The following is a 15,432-nucleotide window of genomic DNA, read 5'->3' as shown; positions in this document are numbered from 1 at the left end:
TCTCATAGCAACCCTCTAGGGTTTCTGGGTCTGTAAATCTTTACAGGTGCAGGCAGCAGCTGCTGGTAGGTTTGAACCACTGATACAATATTAAAAAATAAACAAACAGCAAACTCACCGCCACTGAATGGATTCTGACTCATAACAACCCTGTAGGGCAGAGTAGAAGTGCCTCTGTGGGTTTCCAAAACTGAAAATTGTTATGGGGCTAGAAAGCCTCATCTTTCTTCCATGGAGCAGCTGGTGGTCTTGAACTGCTGATCCTGTAGTTAGCAACCCAACATGTAACCCACTGCACCACCTTCAGGGCCCTAACTTTGTCTGAGATAAAGCCTAGCTTCCCTTACATGGCATCTAAGGTCCCAAAAGTTCTTATAAAGGAAACCTGGTGGCACTGTGGGATAAATACTGGTCTGCAAAACTACTCACTGCATCCTGGGAAAAAGATGAGGCTGGCTGCTCCTATGAAGATTCAGTCTCAGAAACCCTAAGCATTCTACTATGTCCTATAGGGTCACTATAAGGTAAAACAATTGGTGGCAGGGGGTATGTTTTTTGGTGTCCGTCCCCCCAACCCCTCGTTGTTGCTAGTCTTTAAAAAGAGTTCTGGTGGCAATGGTGATTAAAGTGTGCAGCTGCCAATGAAAAGGTCAGTGGTTGGAATTATCAAAAGTTCCACAGGACAAAGACGGGGCAGTCTGCTTCTATAAAGACTAAAACCGTGGGAGCTCTGTGGGGCGGTCCTATCGACTCTGTCCTATATGGTCTCTGTGCATTGGAATCAACTCAGCAGCAGTGGGTTGGAGCAATCCAGAAGCATGGCCTGCAAATGCTGCAACCACCTCTCATTCCGCCAGGCTCTCACTGCTCTGTGCCATGGTCCACGAGGCCGGCACACTTCTGTTCTCCTTCTCGTCCCCCTCACCCCTTCTGATTCTTCAAGATTTGAACCTGAGAGGGGAAAAAAAGGGCATGAACTTGGAGAAGCTGGTCCTATACCTCTCGGCCCGGCCTCCATCTGGATGAGGAACCACTGCTCTGTGCTCGCAGTCCACCTGGACTTACCTTTATCACAGTGGAACGAAGTTTGCCTATTTCTCTACTCAAGCAATCTTCTTAAAGGTTCTACTGACTTTCACAGAATGAGGATCTAGCAGTGAATAACTGAAATCCTCAACATTTCCTCATGTTTGGGTAATAAATGTTCCAAGAGGAAATTTCTAAGAAATAAAATCCAGTTGTTAGAGTGAAACAAAACTTGGCCAGGTTCCAGGCTTGTATTATAAATAATTCTGTTCTGCTTTTTCTAAATTGCACTGTGAAATCTTTCCAGTTGAATGGATATTCTCTAATTCTCAAATATCTCCAAGGAAATGAAGCAATCTTTAATCTTGTTACAGTTGAGTGTATCCTCAACTTAACCAAATAGTCAAACAAAGTTCTATTTCACTAGATTTATTTGTGTCTTGTTACTCTGGGCATTTACCAATTGCTATTTGCAACCAAGTTTGTTTAGATGTCATAGAAAGTGCTAGACCACCTCCTAAAAAGTTATCTTCCATTTAAATTATAGCATCTAATAAGAAATGATACACAGTAATGGTTTTGGATCTGAAACAAAATGTTACACATACAAACAGGAAATAAAGCCACTGGTTCATTAAAAGGCACACTTTTCCTGCAAAAATGTTAGAGTAACGAATAAAAGCAAAAATATTTGGGGAATAATATATCAAATGTACAGCTCTGTCCATTTAGAATATCTTTCCATATCAAGCTAAGTGAAATTTTAATTTTATTAATTTAACATTATAAGAAAATGTTTCAAGAAAAAGAAAATGTTTCTATTATCAAAATCAGAAAAGAGTCCAGGCTTATTGGTCAGGGACTGGTGGCACTCCCAGGACCATGGCCCGTAGATACCCTTCAGGTCTGGAATTGAACTCACCCTTGTACCACAATAATCAATCCATTTATGATTAAAAAGGCAGCATTGACTCCAGAATGGAGGGTTAGGAAAGGAGGAGGGAGGGAACCAAGAAACACTGAGAGGAAGTTGGACAGGGATGCTACATGGAGGGGACTGAGATGGATGAATTGAAACAAAAAGCGTATAAACTGTTGAATGCAAAACCCACGATTTGCTCTGTAAACTTTCACCTAAATCACAAAAGTTGGTTTTTTGTGTTTTTTTTTTAAAATAAATCTTTCATTGAGGCCTCTTACAGCTCTTATAACCATCTACACATCAATTGTGTCAAGTACATTAAATCACAATCTTGTTTAAGATGAAATAGCATAATTATATTAATTAGAATTATGAGAAAACATCAACCATAAGCAATGCATACCCAGGATGAGGAATCAATGTAAAATATGAAGTTAAAATAATGATGTCAGATCACTTCTGTAGATGGATAGTTTTATCATGTCAATTTTCCCAGATAATTTTATGCTGACAGTGGCTGAAAAGGCTTGGGAAAACACATAGGTTTTCAGGAGTATTCTCCAGAGGAGGATGCAGCAGGGTGAGTTCACAGGACCAGCTTATTCCACCACATCATAGGTGATCTAAAGAAAGACTTGGAGCAGAAGAGAACAGGAAACTTGGATATGCAGTTTTATTTTACAACCTTTCCACTTTGATTTGTTCTCAACACCCCAAAGCAGATCAATTATTTGGGGATATTTGCACTATGCTAGGTCTAAGCAATCACTGAAGAACGTCTCAGCAGATCCCACTTTCAGAGCTGGCTGTGCTTGGGGACATCTGGACTTATGTTTGGCAGTGAACTGCAACGCATGAAGTAAATCTGGGTAAGGTTTGACTTCTATTGTCCTCCTGGAAGGTGAACATGTAAGACTCTAATAGTCTGATTTAGTCAACAGTTTGCTTCTATAATTGACAATTAGAATAAGCTTTTGCAAGGAAACAACAATTAAAAAGCTACTTTAAGTTATTTTCTACTTTAAATCTGTGTAGTGGGAATAGTGCTTCATTGAGTCCTGAAATTTTCACAGGTCTCATAATTTTTCTGCCCATGATTTCTTAATACATAGTCCTTAATTCACATGGTTGTTGTTGTTGTTTTTGTTGCATGACCTTGAGTCTATTCCAATTCTAGTGACCCTAGAAGATGAGTACAACTGCCTCGTATCAGTTCTGGTGGTGCCATAGTTAAGCACTTGGCTGCTAACCCACTAGGCATACTATAGGAGAAAAATAAAAACAGTCTGCTTCCATAAAAATGACAGCCATGAAAGGTCATGACACATTTCTGCTCTGTCCTATAGGGTTACTGAGTCAGAATAGAATTGACAGGCCACAACAATCACCCTCAGAGCAGCTGGTGAATTTGAACTGCCAAGCACTACCGTGGCACCAGGCCTTCTTTGGGTCATTTTATAAAGCAGATCAGCCCATTCCATTTACATAAAATTGAAACTGAGTAAAATGAATTGATTGCATATTTTGTAGGGATTAGAATACTTCCTATTTATGTCCATTTTACTTACAGGAACTCCAAGAACATGCCCTTCACTAACTCAGATGTATGCTGGAAACTAGTCTTGGAATGGATGAAAAGCCAAACAAAAAGCAAGAGGTGACTAAAAGGAATGGCACATCTAACTGCTGCTGAAAGCAGCAGCCACAAAAAGCAGATGGCTTCCTGAAAATATGACTGTGCAATTCCTCACTCAATCCGGTCTCCTCTGCATCTTGGGATCAAATAAACTCCAAGGCAGCTCCTACCACCAACTTGTATTCTAAATCTCCACTGTTTCAAATAAAGGATTTTAATTTTACACTTCAGGGTATAGCCTCATCTTGGGAAAAAAAATGTGTGTGTGTGTGCCTAAGTCTACAACTGCAAGTATTGGGGTTTTAGACATCACCTAACTTCTTCAAAAATGGAGTTTTCTATTTCTTTTTCTTCATGTTGTTTGAAGATAGTTCTCAAGTAGGATAGTGGAGAAAGTCTGATGTTCCCATGTTTAAATCTTACTTTTGCCCTCCAATAAAGAAGTTAGATCAAGGCCACCAAGCCAATCCCTCCTCAGAGCAACCCTTTAGAAGAATCCTTACAGAAACCTATTCCTCATCTTTCTCCCTTGAAGTGAACGATGGATTCAAATTGCCAACCCATCCCAACACTTAATCCATTATGGCTCCAGGGTTCCTCCAATTAAAAAAGAAAGCTCTGTATTTTTAAAATATAAAGTCATACCTGGTCACTATAAAATATTCAAGCAATATGATCCAATGCTATCCAGATGATTCTGACTCATAGTGACCCTACATAGGGTTTTTGAAGTTTTGCAAATCTTTACAGGACAGAGAGCCTCATCTTTCTCCTAGAGAGCGGCTGCTGGGTTTGAGCTGCTAGCCTTGTATTACGTAGTGTAATGTGTACCTGACAGCATCATCAGGGCTCCTTCCATAATAGTAAGGTACCCAAAAACAAATTTCTGTCTCTCTCTCTCTCTCTCTCTCTCTCTCTCTCTCTCACACACACACACACACACACGTACCTGAAATCTCAAAACTCCAAAGTAACCCCTTTTAAGACACTAGGACCGTCTTTAAAAACATATAGGCAAATCTTTTTCCTAAAACAACTCTTCCTGTGCTGCTTTCTTCACTTACAACTGAGTGAAGAATATAGATTATGATTTTAATAGGTGAATGATGCTAGAGATAATTTCCTTTTAAACAAGAGTATCATGAGACTCTGAGGTGTTTGGTATCTAAAATAAACTATTCCATAAACCAGCAGTCATGTATCTAAAGATCACACTTTCCACATGTAGTTTCCTTGTAAATCAGAAAAAAGGAGAGGTTTGTTCCAAAGGCTTTTAGAAAAGCAAGCCAGCCAAAGTCTCTAAAAGTTAAATAACTTAGAGGTTGGTTGGGGTTTTTTTTAACTTATTGTTTCTATGATCTTTCATCTGTCATGTATGTATGAGGGTAAGTCAAAAAGCACTGCTGGAAAAATCATAGAAACCTTCATGTGAGGCCAACATTACTTCAAATATCCTCCATCTAGACCTATGCACTGATGGAAACACTGTTTCCATCTCTCTAACCTTTTCCCAGAGAATTCTGTGTTCTTTACCCAATTTCAAAATGGTAATTTGGGCATACTCAGAAGACTCAAATCGGGTACCTTTTTTAAAAAGGTACCCTAACAAGACTAAGACAAGCATATTACTGAAAGAACTCATCTGCAGCTATCTACTGATCACAGAGATCATATTATAAAACATATTTTATTTGGAATAAATCTGTGAATGCATATGCTACCCGAGTAACATTATTTCTTAACTGGCCATCATATAACTGTATTTCCCTGGCCTCTCATTTATAAGATTGGATAAAAGCCAAGCAATAAAATTATCTATATCATATACCACAGAAGCACAATCTTTAGTGATTACTAATCAGGAAGGCAGCTGAGAAAATTGAGAGCCTCTTTGACACTAGAAATGAGCTTATGCCAACCAGGAAATACAGGCATATTGCCTGTAGTGTTGCTTTCACTCAACTATCTCTTCTAAACCATTTCCTTCATTAATGGATTTAGAGCTACACAAACAGTAAGCCTATGCTGGTTGTAAGGAACTTGGTGGTGTAGTGATTATCTACTGGGCTGCTAACTGCAAGGTCAAACCCACCAAATACCTCAAGGGAGAAAAGAGATGAAGCTGTCTGTTCCCACATAGATTTATAGCCTTGAAAACCTAGGAACAGTTCTACTTTGTCCTATAGGGTCATTAGGAGTCTGAATTCACCCGATGGCAATGAATGAATGAGTGAATGCTGGTTATCGCCATGAAGTAGAGAAAACATTCCGTTCTTTCCTCAGCCGACTTTAAAGAAAACCTTTTCAAAGAAATAGCTCCTACACAAATGAGCAAACTTCCAGATGGCAAACACTGGCAAATCCAAGAAACAAAAATTATATGTGAATATTATTCACCAAAATATTCCAACAAGTGTTTGAGGGTAGACTCAAAAAAACTGAGGGGAAAAGTCTATGTTCAGCAATAAATAATCAGAAATAAGGAGAACTAGAGCTAGAGACAGCCAGTAATTTAGCCCATAATGATTTATTAATAGTGTTTCAAAAAACAACAATAACACCATCTAACCAGTTGTTTTGATGCTACGCATAAGGTTTTCTGTGGTTAATTCCTCAGAAGTACACAGTCGATTCCTTCTTTATTCCCCAGAACTGACTGGACAGTACTTAGCAAGAACCACTGAGGAGCATTTATTCTCATCTTCAAATCACCTCTAAAAAGTAGGAACTGTTATTACTATAAACTATAGATGTGGAAACAGACTCACAGAGAGGCTTGATCTATTTGTCATTCACACAGCTAGTACGTGGGGAAGTGGGTAGAACATAGGCCATGTGATCCATAGGTCCACACTTAGTCACTGCATTTATACTGCTTCATGCACTAAACAGCCCTGCTAACTCAGAAGAGGTTTTAACTGAGATGGCCTGAAAAGGTAAGGATCAGACAGGGTCTAGAAAGGCAGGCAAGACTTGGGAAGGTTAAACAGCAGAGAAACGACCATGTGAGGAAAGCACACAGGTAAAAGGGCAAATGTAGAATCTTTGATGCCCAGGTGTGCAACACTAATTGTGAAACACTTTCGTTTACTTGACAAGATGCTGTTTAGAGAAATTAGATGACAAGGTAGATAACAAAGATATGGAAGGCCAGTTCCACCTCTGATTCTCCTCACTGTATGTAGCCTTAGGCATGTCACATACCCACTGTGGGCCTCAATGTAGTCTGACAAATAATAAATGTAATGAATGGGCTATCAGATTCAGTTTTAGATAACCAAATTATAGTGGATGCATGATGTAATTTATAGCATCAAAAAAGATTTTTTTCCAAAGCTATGTATTTACTTTTTTTTAACAAAATAACCTTATCACCTTCAAAGTACTCTTAATTACACTTAATACATTTGTCAAATCTGTGATTTCATTCGTGGGAAACATTTTCAAACTCATCTGTTTGGGTAGCTGACATGTACCTCCCTTGTTTTGTTCCTTCACCTCTACTGTGTCATCAAATCTCTGTCTCTTCAGGTCCCTCTTCATTCGTAGAAACAAAAAGAAGTCACACTGAGTGCGGTCAGGTGAGTAACATGCATAGGGGCAAGAGAGGCATGCTGTTTTTTGCCAAAAACTGGCACACTGAGATGGTTGCATGAGCAAGTGATCATGGTGGCAAAATCAGTCCCCCATCACTGTTTCACAATCTTTTCAGAACTTCTAAATAGAATGCTTGATTAACAGTCTGACCCGGTAGACAAACTCCAAATGTACCACAAGTCGACATTTTCATCTATTCAGGAAGTCAACGGATATCCAGAATGAGCTTTGTCATCAATCAACATTTCACCTTTTTTGAAACAAGAAAATCACTCATACACTTGAGTTTTTCCCAAAAGCACTGTCCTTGTAAGCTGCGTTCAACATCACAACAGTTTCTGTAGCATTTTACCCAAGCAGGAAACAAAATTTCACAGCCACAAAGTTTTCTTAAATCGGTCATCACAAAAAACAAGGTTCAAGTAAAACTGCTTTAACAAAAAAATTCACTGTGACTAGAGAAAACCTTCCCAGATGACACCACTGGGTGCACTAACTCAGAGCAAGTTGCTCGATGTGGGGAAAATGCATACTACGAAAGCTCCACTCTGCCCAAGGTAATTGTTTTGGTTTTTGTTTTTTTTTGGGGGGGGGGGGAATGCCCCCTCATATGCATGATTTTCTGTGTTAGGAAACATGAAGTTGTTATCCAATCATCAGGTTTGGATATAAAATTCTCATTGCTATTCACTTCAACAGCTTTTATAAAGTACCTTTTTATTTAATAAATCATTTCATTAGGGGCTCTTGCAGCTCTTATAACAATCCATACATTAATTGTATCAAGTACATTTGTACATATGTTGCCATCATCATTTTCAAAACATTTTCTACTTGAGCCCTTGGTATCAGCTCCTCTTTTTTTTCCCTCCCTCCCTGATCCTCCCACCCTCATGACCCCTTGATAAATTATTATTATATCTTACACCATTCACTGTATCCCTTCACCCATGTTTCTGTTGTTTATCCCCCTTGGGTGGGGGGAGAAATAAAGTACATTTTAATGCACTGAATCCATACTGAATGCTGGGAATTATAGAAATAAACAAAATACGTCCTATCTTCAAGGAGCTAAATATAGAAAAGATAGAAAAATATAAGGAAATGACTACAATACTCTGTGAATGTTTAACAACAAAAGCTTGTAGAATGTGACTGAGAAGTGACTTATTAACTCTGCCCAAGGGGGAAAAAAACCACAAGAACTTTCAGAGGAGTAATGTCTGCTGAGGTAGATCTTGAAGGAAAAGTAGGGCTCTGCCAGGTAAAGGAGGTAAAGGCATTCTAGAGACAGAAAAATAATACATGCAGAAAGCATGGAAGTAAAATCATTCAACATGGTCAAGAACAGCAAATTGCTTACTTGAGATGGAAGATTCCACAGGATATGAAACCACAGAATATGGTAGAGTCAGCTGCCAGAGGGCCTTGTTCAATGGCAGGTCTCAGTGATCACAGTGCTGGCTTACAGCAACAAGAGAGATTCCAAATGCCAGCAACTGGCAGGCTCAAACTGCTCCTTCCCGCCCATTCTAATCTTGACTAGCTTTGTAAGTCAGCGGTGGAGTTTGCAAGAAAGAGAGTGAGTAGGGGAAGCCTAGAGCAGGCCGTGGTTGACCATATCACACTAGGGTGGACTCAATAGAGACTACTGAAAGAAGATACAACCATGTCACATTGTGTAACGGAATGAAGATATTTCATAGCAACCGACAAACTCAAACAGAGTCATAGAGCTGTTTTCAAATACCCTCAGGACTTCACATAAGGAGAGAGTGTTAAAGAGTGATTAGATTCCAAGGAACTAGAACTATTTTGTGGAAGAAACAGAACAGAGGTTTGCACTCACGTAAGGGAGAATTTCATCTGTGGCAGACTCTGTTAATTGCATTCTTAACAGCTACCTCCCTTCCCCAACTTGTCCTTGACCAAAAAAGCAGCTTTCTACTATGAAGGTTGAGAATGCCAGGTGCTCACTGCCACAACATTCCTTAAAGTAGGACAGGGGCACTTAAGAAAATCCTGGCCAGTGGGACCTGGGGGAAAGTTGGCTGAGGGACAAAGGTCTGTCTTAAGGGAAACGTCTTTTCCTTCTTGTTAAAAGATTGTTCCCAAAATAACAATCTATAAATTATCAAGGGCTCCTGAGGGAGGGGGGAGTGGGAAGGGAGGGAAAAATAAAAGAGGATCTAATGCAAAAGGCTTAAGTGGAGAGCAAATGCTTTGAAAATGATTACGGCAAAGAATGTACGGATGTGCTTTATATAATTGATGTATGTATATGTATGGATTGTGGTAAGTTGTATGAGGGGGGGAATGGGGAGGGAGGGGGGAAAAAAAAGAGGACCTGATGCAAGGGGCTTAAGTGGAGAGCAAATGCCTTGAGAATGATTGGGGCAGGGAATGTATGGATGTGCTTTATACAATTGATGTATGTATATGTATGAACTGTGAAAAGAATTGTATCAGCCCCAATAAATTGTTAAAATAAAAAAAAATAACAGATGGAAAAAAAAAGAGAGTTGTATGAGCCCCTAATAAAATGTAAAAAAAAAATGATTCGGGCAAAGAATGTACAGATGTGCTTTATAAAATTGATGTATGTGTATGTATGGATTGTGATAAGAGTTGTATGCGCCCCTAATAAATTGTTTAAAAAATAAAGAACAAGGAGACACTGAATGATTTAAAGTTAAAAAAAATTGTTCTTTCTAGTTCCTTACACATTGTGTGAATGCATGATGTTTGAAGATAAGAGCCGTACATTGCAAGCGAAGGGAGAGAAGTTGACAGAGCTGAATTAACCATCCTAGATTTCTCCTGTGATGTGAGAAAATTAAATAATCTTAGTTGTTTATGCTATTGGCTGCAGCTGAAAAATTCTGAGACAGTTTAACACTCATAGATGAGAAATATGTGCTTCAAAAAAGATCCTAGCTAAGCTTTGGAGAAATACTGTAAAGTACAACCAGGCACCTGAATATATCTCTATCACAAGGTTTTATACACTGTTGAGATGTGACAGATCATTTTTACATGGCTTTTCTATCCATGGTCTTATATCTCTCAGCAACAAAAATAAGGTATTATATATACTCGAATATAAGCCGACCCGAGTATAAGCCAAGGTACCTAATTATTACCTGGGAAACCAGAAAAACTGATTGACTCGAGTATAAGCCTAGGGTAGAAAATGTGGAAGCTATTGGTGAGTTTCAATAATCAAAATAAATGAAAATAAAATTACTAAAAATTGAGATATCAGAGGGGTAATGTATTTAAATATTTATTTTAAATAAAAAACATAAATAAAAGGACAAGTCATTGAGCATTAGTAAACCAGCACAGTAAGTAGAAAATAGGTTCAACAAAAACAATAAGGTATCAACAATGATACCTTAATGAGTACTATTCCCTGAGCTCAATCAGCAACCAAGCTAAAATGGAAAGAGGTAAAATCCTTCAAAACAGGATTCCTCATCATCATCCATATCCCAATGCACAGCTTCAGCTGGTGTGAGGTCATCATAGACGCTGTCCTCACTGAGATCACTGTCATCACCATCACTGCTGTCATTTTCATACAAAGCGCAGTCTTCACTGCCATCCATAGCATTACTAATACTACATTTCTGGAAGGCACGTCGCACCATGTCTTCTGGAATGTCTTCCCATGCATCTCAAACCCACTTTGCTATTAACTCTATGTTAGGCTTCATGAGATTTCCTCCTTTTGTTAGACGGGCTTGGCCAGATGACATCCATTCATGCCACTGACCCGTGTATAAGCCGAACCCCAGTTTTTCAGCACATTTTTTGAAAATGTGCTGAAAAACTCGGCTTACACATGAGTACATAGGGTACTTGTAGACAGCTTGCTAACAATGCAAATAAGTTATGCCTGGTACCACCTATCGAAGTGGGACCATAGAAATACGGTGTATGGAATTCCAATGAAGGGGGTCAATTTTTTCACTCTGTAGGCTTAAAATGAGCCAAACAGAGGCAGAAAGAGAAGATGCCTCACTACCACTAAGAACAACAAACAGGAGCAGAGTATATCCTTTGGACCAGGGTCCCTGCTCTGAGAAACTCCTAAACCCAGGTGATCTAAACACACCAGAGGCAGTGTGTGACAAGTAGAACCAGGAGGTTTGTGCAAGATGGCACAGTAGGCTTTTGGGCCCACAGAACAAGGTGACTGCAGTGAGACTGAACCACTGATCTTGTGGTCAGCAGCCCAACTAGTCATTCTCTACACCATTCTGTATGAGGAGTGTTGGGGCTTATATTAAAAACCTAAGCCTCTGAAGATAAACAAGAGGCCACCTAGCTCAGAAGCAACAAAGCCCAGATGGAAGAATACACCAGCCTGTGTGATCGCGTGGTCCCGAAGGGATCAGTTATCAGGCATCAAAAAACAAAAAAATCATGTATCATTGGCTGCACACCTCCATGATACGATCGCCGAAGACAAACGGGTGCATTAGCAAATGTGGCGAAGAAAGCTGATGGTGCCCGGCTATCGAAAGAGATAGTGTCTGGGGTCTGAAAGGCTTGAAGGTGAACAAGCGGCCATCTAGCTCAGAAGCAATAAAGCCCACATGGAAGAAGCACACCAGCCGTGCGATCACGAGGTGCCAAAGGGATCAGGTATAAGGCATCATGCAAAAAAAAAAAAAGAAGAAGAATATATATATATATATATATACCATAGTGAATGAAGGGGGAAGTGCCGAGTGGAGACCTAAGGCCCATTTGTCGGCCACTGGAGATCCCCTCAAAGAGGGGTTTAGGAGAGGAGATGGGTCAGTCAGGGTGCGATGTAGTACCGATAAAGAACACAGCTTTCCCCCCAGATCCTGGATGCTTCCTCCCCCCAACTACCATGATCCGAATTCTACCTTGCAGGGCTGGATAGGGCAGAGGTTGTACACTGGTGCATATGGGAGCTGGAGGCACAGGGAATCCAGGGTGGACGATACCTTCAGAACCAGGGGTGTGAGGGGCGATGCTGGGAGAGTGGAGGGTGAGTGGGTTGGAAAGGGGGAACTGATTACAAGGATCCACATGTGACCTCTTCCCTGGGAGATGGACGGCAGAGAAGGGGGGGGAAGGGAGACTCCGGATAGGGCAAGATATGACAAAATAACAATCTATAAATTATCAAGGGCTCATGAGGGACGGGGGAGTGGGGAGGGAGGGAAAAAAAACAAAAACATGACCTGATGCAAAGGACTTAAGTGGAGAGCAAATGCTTTGAAAATGATTAGGGCAAAGAATGTACGGATGTGCTTTATACAATTGATGTATGTATATGTATGGATTGTGGTAAGAGTTGTGTGAGCCCCTAATAAAATGTGAAAAAAAAAAAAAAAAAAAAACACCTAAGCCTCACCCAGAATCTTTCCAGTCAGAAAATCTGTATCTGAAAGACAGGCATACCCACTCATATAGAGGCTAGAGGAGCAGGAGATTTACATATACAGAAGAACAAGTAGGAAGAAAAACTGCTTTACTTTTTGAACCACAAGCAAGTAGTTTGCCATTAGGGGCATTAGGGTAGGAAAAGTCAGTGCCCATAAGAAGAAATCCCTCCTATGACTGACAAGAAGTTAAAGGGAACCAGCAAGTAGACAGCCTAATAGACTTGCCCTAAGAGACCACCTGGGGCCATGAAATGAATGGAGGTAGGGGGAAGGAGAATGAAGGGAGGGAAAAAGAGGAAGAGGCTGGTTGTTCTGAAGGAGGGAGGGATGTAAAGAAGGGTGTAGAGAGAATGGGGAGAGAGCTGCATTTGTGCATACAGTGTAAATTGCTGCAATTTTCCAGCTTACACTGGACTGGATCTTGCTTATGGATATTGATGCTCAAAGTTCCAACCAGAATTTTGGAATTTAGAAAATTCTTCAAGTCAAGGGTCATATTTGTCTCCTTACAGTACTAACTTGACAGCGAAGGGCAATTTAGAAATTGGCTATGTAAAATGGAACAGAGAGGCATGAAGGGGTTGCTTACATGCTTCTATGAATGTTTAAAGTTTGTAATACAGTGAATTTTTTAATATGGCTCTACTAGCCATAGCCCTTCTTATTTCCACCAAATGACTTTCTTTCCCCCTGATAGGTCTGGGTAAAAAGGTGGAGGAAGATACTGTTTCAATTATATGATTCAGGTTTCAGGGCTAACAATTGTGACTGCCATCCTCCTGGGTATAAAATCAGCCTTCTGATGAAGAAAAACAAAACCATCAAGTCAATACTGACTCATAGCGGCCCCTGTGGGTTTCCAAGACTGTAAGTATTTACGGGAGTAGAAAGTCCTGTCTTTCTCCCCGAGTGGCTGGTGGTTAGGAACTGGTGACCTTGAGAATCACAGTCCAATGAGTAACTACTACACCATCAAGGCTGAAGAAGCAAGAGGGAGGATCTTAATACTAGCAAGACAGGAGCTTAGATACTGCATATCCTTTGGGACCTAGAGATCCCTAAGTAGCAAACCTCCTTGATTCAGGAGACAACTGACAGCAGAGAAGCAGTAACAGCAGAACCAGAAGCCAAAGCATGAGACAGAGTGGTGAACTTCCTAGTCCACAGAACAAGTAAAGATGAGTACTTAGGGATGGGAGCCTGGCTTGTGCAGTGCAGTGCCTCTGAGCCCTTATTTATGGGAGCTGGGTTTGTTGGCCCACAGAGCTAGAACTGAGTCTCTTTCTCCAAGTTGAGGCTTACAGCATAGTGGCATGCCTCTAGGGCATTTACTGGCAGTCCTAAAAGAGCTTTTGTAACATCACCTAAGCAGAGCAGAGGCCAGGTCCAGTCAGGAGGCTAAAGGTCAGAGAGGCCTGCCTATAGGTATGGCAGAGAAGAAACTGTCTCGATTGAACAACTGTATCTTGATAATATTTCACCTGAATTGTAACATTAATTTCCCTAATAAACCCCTTAACTGTCAACATTGTCTGTTAGTTCTGTGTGGGCACTGCAATGAATCAAACCCAACTAAAATGTAGAGTATCCTGGAAGGAATGGTTGCTGGCAGAATAGGATTCAGAAGGATGGCAGGTGGAGGCATTTCTGACCTTTGACTTGTAGCAATCAGCCCTGGGAGCTGGAGAAGGCCAGGACAGATGTGCCTCGTCCCCCTACAAATGGATTCCTTTTGTCCTGAGAGATTGGATCTGTGGAAAAAAGGGCGAGGTGTATGCTGATAGGCCATATACCAATTACTGTCTCAATACATCTACATATTCTATGCCTCATATACTGGAAATCATACCAAAAATAAATGAATAAATATTTTTTTAAATAAAAGATCAATAGCAATATTAAAATTAACCAAAAAGAAAAAACCTCTGTCAAGAAAAAAGGAAATACTGAAAACTCTAGCAAAGCCATAATGGGTCCAGGGGGAAATTTAATGTCATGTAACCGAATTCCACATGCCATAATCAAGTTTATAATAGTCTGTCTCGATAGTAACCAATACAGATGGGTTTGTCCTTTTAGCAGTCCATGGTACGTTCAATATTCTTCTCCAGCACGTTGGTACTTTCAATTCTTCTCCAGTTTTCCTTATTCAATGCCCAATATCACAGACAGATGATGCAATAGAGAATACTATGACTTGGGTCAGGCACACCTTAGTCCTCAAAGTAACACCTGTGCTCAACCCTCTAAAAAGGTCTTGTGCAGTAAGCAGATTTACCTAACACAACCTATCTTTTGATCTCTTGACTGCTGCTTCAATGAACATGGATTGGGGATCCAAGGAAAACAAACCCTTGACAACTTCAACCTTTTCTCCATTTATCATGTTACCTAATGGTACAGATGTGAGGGTTTTGGTCTTCTTTACATTAAGTTGAAGTCCATACGGAAGGCGAAAAACTGATTTTCATCAGCAAGTGCTTCAAGTCTTCCTCACTTGAAGCAAGCAAGGTTGTGCCTTCTGCATGCCACAGGTTAATAAGACTTCCTCCAATCCCGATGCCGTACTCTTTTTCATACAATCCAGCTTCTCTGATGAGTTGCTCAGCATACAGATTGACAACCCCGACGCACATTTTTCCTGATTTTAAACCATGCGGCGTTCCCTTGTTCTGTGCACACAACTGCCTCTTGATCCATATACAAGTCCTAAAAAGTGATCTGGAGTTCCCACTCTTCTCAAGGCTATTCAGGGTTTATGATCCACACAGTTTAATGCCTTGGCACAGTCAGTTAAACACAAGTAAACACCTTTTCGGTTG

At 40.3% G+C, this 15,432-nt stretch overlaps 1 protein-coding gene across 1 annotated transcript in view; it reads right to left on the bottom strand.

The window, feature by feature from the left end:
- PDE8A (phosphodiesterase 8A) overlaps positions 1 to 15,432 on the bottom strand; it is a 178,777-nt gene that overhangs the window by 117,101 nt on the left and 46,244 nt on the right. The gene's annotated exons all lie outside the window — the stretch shown is intronic.

This window comes from Tenrec ecaudatus, chromosome 9 (genome assembly GCF_050624435.1).
Source record: "Tenrec ecaudatus isolate mTenEca1 chromosome 9, mTenEca1.hap1, whole genome shotgun sequence".
Taxonomy (NCBI): Eukaryota; Metazoa; Chordata; class Mammalia; order Afrosoricida; family Tenrecidae; genus Tenrec; species Tenrec ecaudatus.
This window is presented reverse-complemented; position numbering and strand designations above follow the sequence as displayed.